Source organism: Medicago sativa, chromosome 1, assembly GCF_051527215.1.
Source record: "Medicago sativa cultivar Bolivia chromosome 1, Bolivia_mono, whole genome shotgun sequence".
NCBI lineage: Eukaryota > Viridiplantae > Streptophyta > Magnoliopsida > Fabales > Fabaceae > Medicago > Medicago sativa.
Window position 1 is genome coordinate 10,445,967 of NC_140749.1, and position 12,498 is coordinate 10,458,464.

General features: G+C 30.9%; 2 pseudogenes across 2 annotated transcripts; both read left to right on the forward strand.

Annotated features, from left to right (window-relative positions):
- LOC146952537 (putative lipid-binding protein AIR1 pseudogene) lies at nucleotides 1-1,086 on the forward strand (annotated as a pseudogene). The gene has a single exon (XR_015006741.1). The product of XR_015006741.1 is annotated as a putative lipid-binding protein AIR1 pseudogene (transcript).
- A 6,072-nt stretch (nucleotides 1,087-7,158) lies between these two features.
- LOC146952538 (putative lipid-binding protein AIR1 pseudogene) lies at nucleotides 7,159-8,062 on the forward strand (annotated as a pseudogene). Its single transcript, XR_015006744.1, has one exon. The product of XR_015006744.1 is annotated as a putative lipid-binding protein AIR1 pseudogene (transcript).
- Nucleotides 8,063-12,498: the final 4,436 nt, after the last annotated feature.

The window sequence follows — 12,498 nt, forward strand, 5'->3', positions numbered from 1 at the left end:
CCACAGGGTTGAACCTCACAAAACTTTGCCTATAAAATGGGTCAAGTTCTCATTCTTTCATTCAACATCAAAACATACAAAACATACAAAAACAATATTAGTGTACACATTTCTTAACAATGGCTTCCAACAAGCATAGTGCACTAATTATATTATTTTCTCTCCTTGCTTATTCAACATTTTCAAATGCTTGTGGTTCATGCAAACCAACTCCACCAAGTCCACCCCCACCTTCAAAAACACCAAAGGCTTGTCCTCCACCACCTTCTACAACACCTAAGGCTAGCCCTCCACCTAAGGCTAGTACTCCACCTCCAACTCCAACAACACCCAAGCCTAGTCCTCCTACTCCTTCAACATCACAAAAATGTCCTACTGACACATTAAAGCTAGGTGTTTGTGCTGATGTTTTAGGACTTGTTAATGTTATTGTTGGAAGTCCTGCTTCAAGCAAGTGTTGTACATTGATTCAAGGTTTGGCTGATTTGGATGCAGCAGTTTGTCTTTGTACCGCTATTAAGGCTAATATTCTTGGTATCAACTTGAATGTTCCTATCACACTTAGTCTCCTACTTAGTGCTTGTGAAAAATCTATTCCTAATGGCTTCCAATGTTCATAGAGTTTCATGTGAAGGGTTCAAGCCATACTAGTACTTATGTTACAACTACTTTCATTATCGTTTTGATTTTACTTAAATGTGTATATGCACGATTGACTTTCACGAAATTATAGTATATAATTTTGTTGGATTTTGAACGCGTGGCTTTTGTCAAAATCACGGTGTATCGCTGTGATTCAACTAAATTCACCATCAATTCATATATTTTGGTGTGGGATGTGTGTCATTTTAATAAATGGGGTAAGCATGTTTGCCTCATCTAGCAAGTGTGTTCTTTCAATTTCAATGAATAAATTTGGCGAACTTTCATTTGATGATTGTACTTGTCATTCTTAAATTTGTGTAATGCATGAATTATTTGTTCAAAAAATTGGGTTTATATGAGCTGTGATAATTAGAGCAGGTCAATTTTTTGACAGAATAATTGGAGCAGATAAATTTTCTTGTTGCCATAATATTGGTACTAAGTCTTCTCTGCAGTTTAGTATTAAATAATCTTTGTCAAGAAACATGTGGGATACAAAAAGTGGGTTCTCCCCTTCCAACATAATTTTTTCTATACGCATGAACAAGATTCGAACCCTTGACGGTTTGACCACATGCTTAAGGGAACCAACTCTCTTATCACTTGGATCAATCCATAATTGGTAGAATAGATCAATGTTAATTGCAATATTAGTAGAATTTTTCCCGCCAATAAAAATATATATTAAATGTATTGTTTTTATGGGCGTTATAGCACATCAAAACAAAAAAAAAAAAAAAAAAGGTTATAGTTACTTCACTCCCATTGAATGGTCAATATATAAGAGTCAGGATATAACAATTGTATCTCATTTGAGTGTTTGATGATATTTTATGACATGACTAGTTAATCTTAAATCTTATCCTATATTGCTTCATCAGTTAAAATTCTTATCGTAAGTACGAATTGGGTTAGAAACCAGGATGAAAGGATAATAAAATAATTTACCGATTTACCCCTATACTACATAATTAAAAATAAAAATATAAGATAAAATATAATTTAAAACTAATTTCATATCAAATTTGAAATATTAATAATTAATTTTTAAAATATATATTATTTTGTCACAGTGGTAATTATGTAATTTACATAACCTAAATCTAAAATCTATTAAAATTGCATAAAATCTGAAAATTAATTTTAAATTTTTAACAAATTAAATAAAAAAAAATCAATGGCTTCTATGTAATTTACATATAATATATTGCGTACTGTTGTTTTAGCTTATCTATCATATATCGTTTAATATTTTAATTACTCATGATTTTTTATTAAAAAAATAATAATTATTTAATCGTTACAACAATTTTTTTTATAAATTTTAAATTATTTAATTACTAATTTAATTTTTTTATTAATTTATGAAATTTTAAAATATTACAAAATATTTTTGTAAAAAAATGAAACTATTTTATATAATCTTAAACCTTCATGTTATAATCTTAAACCTTTATTAAGAAGAAAAAAAACACGAGACAATACTTATAATCTTAAACCTTGGTGATGGTTTCACTAATTTGGTCCCCATAATTATACTTGGTGATGGCCTCCAAGTATAGCTTAAATTATGTCCTATATATCAGCTTCTAAGAAACCTCGTTTAAGGAAATATTTGGCTTTAAGAATGTGTGTATGTAAGGAGCTAAGATCTTTGAGGAGTTTTCATCCTTGTTTACCAAATATAGAGAGCTAGGATCTTTGAGAAGTTAGGACATTTTGCCCCGACATATAGACTAACATGAGTATAATTTGTTAATAATAATGGGAACATAAAAAGAAGACAAAATTACAATGGGAAGAAAAAAACTTGGATTACACTATCATCAGCCCTTACCTTAAATGAATCAATCACCACACACACACACTCCATCACTATTTTTTTTTTTACTTTTTTTTTATAAAAGCACAAGGATATAGAAAAGTAATTTTTGCAATAAAATTGTTAATAATATATATTATCTTATCAATATTATCCTTCAATTATTAGGAGATATATAATTTATCTTTTAATTCCGTATTTAATTAGGGGTAGTTTTGTGAAAAGCTAATTAATTCACCTTAAACTTTGAAAAGAGTTTTATAAAATTAGCAACAAAATTTTGTAAATTAGCCTTAATTATATATAACAACGGGTAATAATTTGATATAATAAAGTTTCTTATACACTTTTCCTCTATTTTTGGTTCTCCTTATTGTCAAGTGTCAACGTGTAGTTTTGATTACTATTTCTGAAACTAAAAATTAAAATAAACATTGAGCAGACAATAAATTGTAGTTTGTAAATAACTCCCGACCTTATTCTCCTTCCAAAACCTTAACCGTTATCCTTTTTTTCTCTTCTTGATCTACTAAAGATGGGTGATTTAAGGTCAATTTTGATCTGAAATTGGTCTTCTGGTTGTTTTTCTTTCTCCTTAAATTAAATAAGTGATTATCACATATTTTCCGTCTTCGTTCGTTTATTTTATTTTGTTTGTTTTATTTTTCCGTCTTTGTGCGATGTGTTTTTTATTTCCCGTCTTTGTGGGGTATTTATTTGATTCAAGTTGAAAGTTTATCTTTGATCAAGTGCACATCCAATCAATGACTTTGGCGTCATCAACATTGCAGATCTAAAGATATAAGTATTCCGGAGACTTGTTGAATACATGCATATATAATCTGCTTAGGGATGGCAATGGGTACCCTATGGGTAGGGTACTATAGTGCCCATCCCCATACCCGCATTTGTAAAAAATACCCGTACCCGTGCCCGTACCCTCGTGGGCAACAACTTTAGTGCCCTTCCCCATACCCTATGGGTACCTAAGGGCCCATATCCGCACCCATTACCCGCACTTTAACTATGAACAGACAATAAAAACATCATAATTGAAATAAAACTACGGTCTAAAATTTTTAAAATTTACTCAAAAAATAGTTCGAATCGTAGTATTTAGTGAAATTAAAAATATCCAAAATATCCCTAAAAAATTGTACACCTGCTGCATGATGGAGTTGTTATTATATTAAGTAGTTTTTTTTGTTTAAGTTTAGGTATAGGCTTAAATAGCTAAATAAATTAATTAATTATACACAAAAAATAAATAAATTATTTATGGTATTATATAAATATGTATATGCGGGGTTGCGGGCCTGGGCAGTATAGTACCCTTACCCGTGCCCATACCCATTAAAATTTGTGGGTATTACCCGGACCCGTGCCCATATCCATGAAAGCGGAGGTTTACCCTACCCATCGTGGATATTTTTTGCGGGTATCCATTGGGTCTGGGTCCAATTGCCATCCCTAAATCTGCTGGTTATGCTATTAACATGAATGTTGTGAGTTTATTCACAAATTCATCCTTTTTGTTTTTAGTGACTTTAAATTTATATTGAGTCGATGTACTATATCAATTTAAATGAATGAATGAATATCGTTTGTTTTTATAAAAAACAAAAAAGAATGAATTATGGTTTGTGAATATGTAAGGTGTTGGCAAAATATAGTCCTTAAATATATTGAATTTGTAAAACATATAGTTCCTCTTTTGTTTGTAATTTTATGAACTACACTGACTAAAGAAAAATATATTTGATGACTACCTAAAAATATTTTAATGATCAAAATAACGAATAAAAAAGATATTTGTTAATATATTACTATTTAAAAATATTCATAAATTATAGTGACAACTCTCACACGTTAGCAAAATGGTTATTTACCCTGTCCTCGTGAGCTTAGCTCAGTTGGTTGGGACAATGCATAAAATATACAAGGTTTGGGGTTCAAACCCTGACCAATACCAAAAAAATGGTTATCTGCCCTAAAGATTTTGGATAATGTTTCGAAGCTCTCCAAATATATAGACTACTCCCTTCGGATTGAACTATAAGCAAAAATGGTAATTTAAGAGTTGATGTATTTAGTTAAAAAAAAATTAATATATAAGAGAGACTTTCCTAAATGCTCTTACTTGTTATTACAAGTTAGAGAAATATATTCAATATAAACAATTAACATCTCCATCCTAAATTATAAGTTATATATGTTTGACTATTTCATTGAAATTAAAAAATGTAGTTAATTATGTATGAAAAAGAGATATTATAAATTAGTTTACAAAATTATTCTTATAAAAATGATAATTTGATTTTTTTTTTTTAAGAAGAAAGAATAATAACTAAATAAACAATATGATAGAAAAAGATGCATCTGTGTTTGATTGATAGCGTAAAATAGCTTATAATTTGATACAAATTAATTTTTGCAAATTGACTTCTAATTGGAACCGAGGGAGTATTGTGTTTAATAATAATAATAATGAAATCATATTTACATTATATTGACTCTTAGATCTTCATCTGTCACCTTCTAAAGGATGCTGACCTTGCCATATATAGTCGCTGCAATCGGAACCTTGCCGACACAAAAATTGTAAGCATGTGTGCTTTTGCATGGCTCACTCACAAAATTGCTTACATTGATTTCAATAATTCATGTTATTGAAATTGGAAACAACTTGCAAAATGTTCCAATCATAACTTATCAATATGTATTTTGTCAAAATAAACAACTTGTCGATATGTATGTAATTCCTTGTACTTTGTCTAGTTCTGTTTGTATCTCTACTATTATTCTTCATCTTCTTCCAGAAACCTTAACTTTTAAACTAGTTAGTATCTTAATTTGACTTTAAGATAGAAAGTATTGAAATTGATTTTGTCTCTTATTAATTAAACGTGATTTTGGGAGAATTACGCGTCATCAAGGTTATAGTCTTTTTTTTTAGTACGTCGAAGGCACCCAACAAGAGCAAACTTAGCCAAACGAGTTATGCTCATTGGTGGTGGCAAGTTTGGTTGCCAACGGTGCATAGAAGTGGTGGAGTTGGAAGTGTTGGATTTGATTGTCAAGTTTCTTATATAAAGGAGATTAAAAAGTATTAGCTAATAGCTACTGGAGAAGGCCTACATCACCTAGTGTGGTGAAGCAAGGGGAAGACCAAGACTATATATTGTACCTAGGTTCTTTATTTTTAGAAACACCAGTCAATAGTACTTTAAGCTTATATCTGATTTCGTTTAAATATTAATATTTGCTTTGTGAGAGTGTGGTTGTACTGGAGCATTGGGATGAGAGTGATAGAAGTCTATGTGTTCTAAAAAATTTGACATAGTAACAATTCTCTGGTTGTCGGCTTAAACAACAGTCGTGGTTTTTTCTCTGGTTTTGAAGTTTCCACGTTATAGTCTTGTATTGTGATTGTGCTTATTTTTCTTCTCCAGCCTTGTTATTTTCTAACAAGAAGACTATTTGTTTGTCACTTGTGAGTTTGCAAGTAGAGTTTAATTGGTAAAAAATCTTCCACCGGATAGGTGTTTCAATGGTGCAGCCGGGAAATGTTTTTTAAAAATTGTTGTTTTTTTTCCATTACAAAAAAATCTCAAAGGGATTGTTGTTGATTTAGCACACAATTTTGTGGTCAATTTGGAAGGCAAAAATGATCTCGTTTTTTTCTCTTTCTAAAAGATAAATCAAACACTTATTTAAAGCAGTTAATATGAAATAAGTCATAAGACTTTAAAAAAGATCACGCTCGATCATAAAATTAAGTTCATGACAGGTAACAAGTTAGTCCTAAAACTTTGAATATTTTGACTAGGTTAGACATGAACCTTACAAAATTGAACTCAATCCACCCTATTTTAAACTCAACTTACAAGTGCTTTATATATAGTTAGCTCAAATTTACTTTGAAAGATCCTTCAAATGAAGAATACTTTAAAGACTTAAATGTACTTCTAGTTGTCATATTGTTTTTATTAAAAAAAATATTTGAAATTTTAATCCTCTGTTTCCTCCATTTGAAATGAATCATATAAATGCTAGAGTTAGCAAGTTAATCAACACTTCTATTTGCTCTGTGTCAAGCATGGTTGATTTGCACATGACAATTCATTTTCTGCAACTTTTTGATACGGTCAACTAAAATAAGGATATTCCTATTAAGCTTGAACTTACTTGTTGGAAATCATGTTGATCAATATCTTAAGAGTCATTTTCCACTATAAGATGGTCAAAATGCTCCCTCCAAGCCATGTATATACCCCACGTACAATTCTCACATCTCACCATATAAGGCATCACAAGCTTCAATCTTAGTGTAGCCTTTAATCAATTTACCATCTTAATCATGGAAAAGACCATCACAGCCGAAAATATGACCCCTATCATTGCACGCACCATCACTGTTGACCTTGATCTAACATTCTTGTGGTCACTCTTTGCTTATGACACACGGATATAAATAATATTTAGAAATAAAAAACTAGAATATAATAAATAATTTTATCAAATTAGTTTTATTAAGTATCGATAAATTACTAACACAAGCTTACAAATATCCCAAGTGAAAGTGAAACGTTATCAATACCAAACTCTCTTCCACTTCAGACCTTCACAGGATTGAACCTCAAAACTTTGCCTATAAAATGGGTCAAGTTCTCATTCTTTCATTCAACATCAAAACATACAAAGCATACAAAAACAATATTAGTGTACACATTTCTTAACAATGGCTTCCAACAAGCTTAGTGCAATCATGATATTATTTTCTCTCCTTGCTTATTCAACATTTTCAAATGCTTGTGGTTCATGCAAACCAACTCCACCAAGTCCACCTCCACCTTCAAAAACACCAAAGGCTTGTCCTCCACCACCTTCTACAACACCTAAGGCTAGCCCTCCACCTAAGGCTAGTACTCCACCTCCAACTCCATCAACACCCAAGTCTAGTCCTCCTACTCCTTCAACATCACAAAAATGTCCTACTGACACATTAAAGTTAGGTGTTTGTGCTGATGTTCTAGGACTTGTTAATGTTATTGTTGGAAGTCCTGCTTCAAGCAAATGTTGTACATTGATTCAAGGTTTGGCTGATTTGGACGCAGCAATTTGTCTTTGTACCGCTATTAAGGCTAATGTTCTTGGTATCAACTTGAACGTTCCTGTCACACTTAGTCTCCTACTTAGTGCTTGTGAAAAATCTATTCCTAATGGCTTCCAATGTTCATAGAGTTTCATGTGAAAGGTTCAAGCCATACCAGTACTTATGTTACTACTACTTTCATTGTTGTTTTTATTTTACTTATTGTTTCAGTGCACGATTGAAATTACAGTGACTTGCATGAAAAATATAGTATAGTACTATAATTTTGTTTAAGTTTGGGTGTGTGGCTTTTGTCAAAATCACGGTGGTGTGTCACCGTGTTTCTGCTAAATTCATCAATATGGATTCAAATATGCACTATATCTATTTTGGTGTGGGATATGTGTCATTTCAATAAATGAGGTAAGCATGTTTGCCTCATCTAGCAACTTTGTACTTCTTTTAATTTTAATAAATAAATTTTGCAAACTTTCGTTTGATGATTGTACTTGTCATCATACTTAATTTTATTGCAATGCATGTAGTAGTGGAATTTGGCCCGCCAATCAAAACAAATCTCTTTTTTTTAGATAAGCAAAAATTGATTTCAGAGTACAAGAGGTACTCTAACGCATGTACATATCAAGTCTTTACAAAGACATTGAAATACAACATGGATTACATAACCAATCAAAAAAACAATAGCTATTTATTACCTTCCCTCCAAGCATACCAGCCCTAAGATGTTAGTTTGGTATGTTTGACAATTTTGGGCACCAACACGTCTACTCCTTTGAAGATAATTCCATTTCTATGAAGTCAAATTGACCGAACCACACAGTGCCATATAACATGTAGAAATTTTCTACTCCTTTTGCCAAGAAAAATACGCAGTTAGCAAGAGATTGAGAAATTATACCTCTACGCATCCATAGTTGGTAACCTCAGGGCCGGTCCTTTGAATTTAGATGCTTTGGGCGAATCATGAGATGGTCCCTTTATAAAAAAAAATTAACAAAAAACGCACAAGGATAAAAGAAATGAACCAGAAAATTATTGTACATTTTCATTTGATGGTGCAAAAAGAATACGAGTATAGATCTTTGAAATGTGAAATAATTGTGCAAAAAGAATACGAGTATATATATGATGTAGAACATTTTCATTCTCCTTTAATATGCTACTATAAGTATTAAAGGAATCAAACCAAGTTATTATGTTCGGCGAAGCATTCACCATGCTACTTGGTTGGGTGCTTAAAAAAGGAGGATTGTGGACGATTGGCAAGATAATTGATTGTCGCATAAACATGGTTTTGAGGTTTGGACTAGGAAATCTAATGATTTGGATTTTGACAAAGTATCTAACTTAATGGATCATCACTCTAACTTTGAAAGGTTTCCAACCGTATTTACCAAGCATACGGAGCTAGGGGATCTTTGAGAAGCTAGGACAGAACATATACACTAACATCATGAAGTTAGATACGGATACGGGTGCGGGTACGATACGACACGGATACGCTAAATTTTTTAAATTTAGAATACAATACGGCTAAGCTACGTCAACAAATTTTTTATACTAAAACTTATATATGTGTAAAATAATTGAAAAGAAACATTGATTACCCTTCATCATTATATGTATGTAAATTTTTCTTATAACCATATTATATTTTCATTTGTTGGAATATTAAGCATTCAACACAAATTTTATCCAATGTTGATTAATTGAATCACTTCTCTCTCATTACCTTCATCCATAAGACGTATAATTTTAGACACTGATGCATATCTAAAATTGAATCATATACATCTCTAATGAATTTCTACAACATTGTCTCACTTTTTTCCCTTCATCTTTTCTAGGATACGTATATGTGAAGTATCTTATAAGTATCCTTGTGTATCTATGGAGTATCCAATAAGTATCAGATAAAATATATTTTTTTAAAGGGAAATGTTAACGAGTGCCCCCCGGGCATTCTTTAAGACCCATAAGTAGTAAGTATTTTTAAAAATGCATGTAATCATTGCCTTGCATTTTAATGGACGGTTAAGATTGAAACGTGCTCCCTCTTTTTTCGTATACGACTCCGTCTTCTTCTTGTTCTAACCTTTTCGCTGACTATCATTCTTCCCCTATTCATTTGGCAATAGATTTTCGTGTAATTTTATGGAGAAGAACTCAAAGTAATTGTGAAATAAGTAAAAATAATTGTGAAATTGGAGAAGAATCGCTCCATGCCTCGTTAAAAAAATACTCTCTTCGTCTCTAATTCTAAGCACCCATTGAGAGAAAAAATTTGTCCCTAAATATAATCTCTCTTTCAATTTTCTACATGCATTTATTAGTTTTTTCCGAACATAACCCTAATTAATACTACCAATTTACCTTGGAATAAGAAAAAGTCAAATTTAAATGCACTACAAACAAGGACAATTTAGTAATATCCTCACACAAAATGATCATACTAATTACACTTTCACCTTTTCTTAATCTTTGTGAAATTTGCAATGAGGGCTTAGATTAAGGGACGAAGAGTAAGATATAAGCAGATGTAGCTGCTCATGGGAGAGGTTGGATCCTCTCTTTGGAATAATTAACGAATAAAATATTTCACTTATCAAAATATTTTAATGATCAAAATAATGAATAAAAACGACACTTTTTAATTTATTTACTATTTAAAAATATTCATAAACTGTAGTGACTACTCTCACACATTATCAAAATGGTTATTTACCCCAAAGATTTTGGATAATATTTCAAAGTGCTCCAAATATATAAATATCTATTACTTTCTTCGGATTGACCTATAAGCAAAAATGGTAATTTAAGAGTTACTGAATTTAGTTTAAATTAATCATTAATATATAAGAGAGACTTTATATTTCAAAGTGCTCCAAATATATAAATATCTATTACTTTCTTCGGATTGACCTATAAGCAAAAATGGTAATTTAAGAGTTACTGAATTTAGTTTAAATTAATCATTAATATATAAGAGAGACTTTATATTTCAAAGTGCTCCAAATATATAAATATCTATTACTTTCTTCGGATTGACCTCTAAGCAAAAATGGTAATTTAAGAGTTACTGAATTTAGTTTAAATTAATCATTAATATATAAGAGAGACTTTTCTAGATGCTCTTACTCATTATTACAAGTTAAAGAATGATAAATTGAAAGAATTTGAAGAAGAGTGGATAATAACTAAGAAACAATATGATAGAAAAAGAAGCATATGTGTTTGATTGGTATCGTAAAATAACTTATAATTTGATACAAATTAATTTTTGTACAGTGACTTATAGTTGGAAGTAATTTATGTTAGTTTACGAAGTTCGAGCCCTAAACCTCTTTGGGTGTTGCTCAAGTCACAAACTGAGTTATCTGCCAAAGGAGTATTTATGGTCAATTTGGTTTTAATAATAATGAAATCATATTTACATTATATTGACTATTAGATCTTCATCTGTCACCTTCTAAAGGATGCTGACCTTGCCATATAGTCGCTGCAATCGGAAGCTTGCCGACACAAAAATTGTAAGCATGTGTGCTTTTGCATGGGTCACTCACAAAATTGCTTACTTTGATTTCAATAATTCATGTTAAAAACCTAGTAATGGTATGAAATTGGAAACAACTTGCAAATTATTCCAATTATAACTTGGCAATCTGTATTTTGTCAAAAATAACAACTTGTCAATATGTATGTAATTCCTTATACTTTGTCTAACTCTGTTTGTATCTACTATTTTCTTCATCTTCTTCCAGAAACCTTAACTTTTAACTAGTTAGTATCTTAATTTGACTTTAATATGGAAAGTATTGAAATTGATTTTGTCTCCTATTAATTAAACATGATTTTGGTAGAGCTACGCGTTGTCAAAGGTCATAGTCGTATTTTGGCAATTGCTATGTCGAAGGCTCCCAACGAGAGCAAACGTAGCCAAACGAGGTATGCTCATTGGTGGTGGCAAGTCTGGTTGCCAACGGTGCCTCTAGAAGCGGTGGAGTCAGATTATTTGTTTGTCGGTTGGTAATTAAGGAGTTGACTCACCTCTAAGGTTGTGGGTTAAATTCTCCGTGCTAATATGAGGACCTCCTTGATGAGTGATCTATAAATATCTGTTTAAGCGCTTTTTAAGCCTTGAGGCATACTTTGACATGATGAGCCCACATAACCCAACTCACCGGAACTTTATTGTTATCAAATAATAATATTGAAGTGTTTACCATTATCATAAGTATAAAGTAGTTTTTGTCAAAAAAAAAAGTATAAAGTAGAAGATATTGATTTGTAGTGATGCAAATAAAATTAATTAAAGAATATAAGTGAAAAAATTAATCAAATGTAACATTGAAATTTTTTGCAAAGATAACATGCTAACTAATATCTTTAGAGCACTGGTTAAAGAAGCAAAGAAAAAATATATTGAAAAGAACATTTTTATTTTAATTTTGACCACATAAGTTCCAAGCTATTTTTATATATTTGTTTCCAAAATTTGCTCATGGACACTTGTTAACATTTTCAATAGGACTAATATTTGAGCGACATTCTAGATTATATTGCAGTAGGGTTTAGTAATATAAACAAATTAACATTGAAAAAAAAAAAATTAACACCACCGACAAGCAGGGGTGATTGCTAGTATAGCCAAGGAGTAGCAATGGCTACCCCAAAACAAAAAATATTGAATGGGTAGAATGTATGTTATTATATATTTGGCTACCCTTAATAATATATATTTAGCTACCCCAAGTTTGATTTTAGTTGAAATAATATTGAATGACTTTGATTACTTTTTTTTTTTTTTTACAAAAGCTAAAAGACTTTGATTACTTTTCAGAACTCTAATAATACTATTTTTATTAAACAAATAAAATATTACAAGTGCTACAAATTTTAATCTGTTACTATTAGT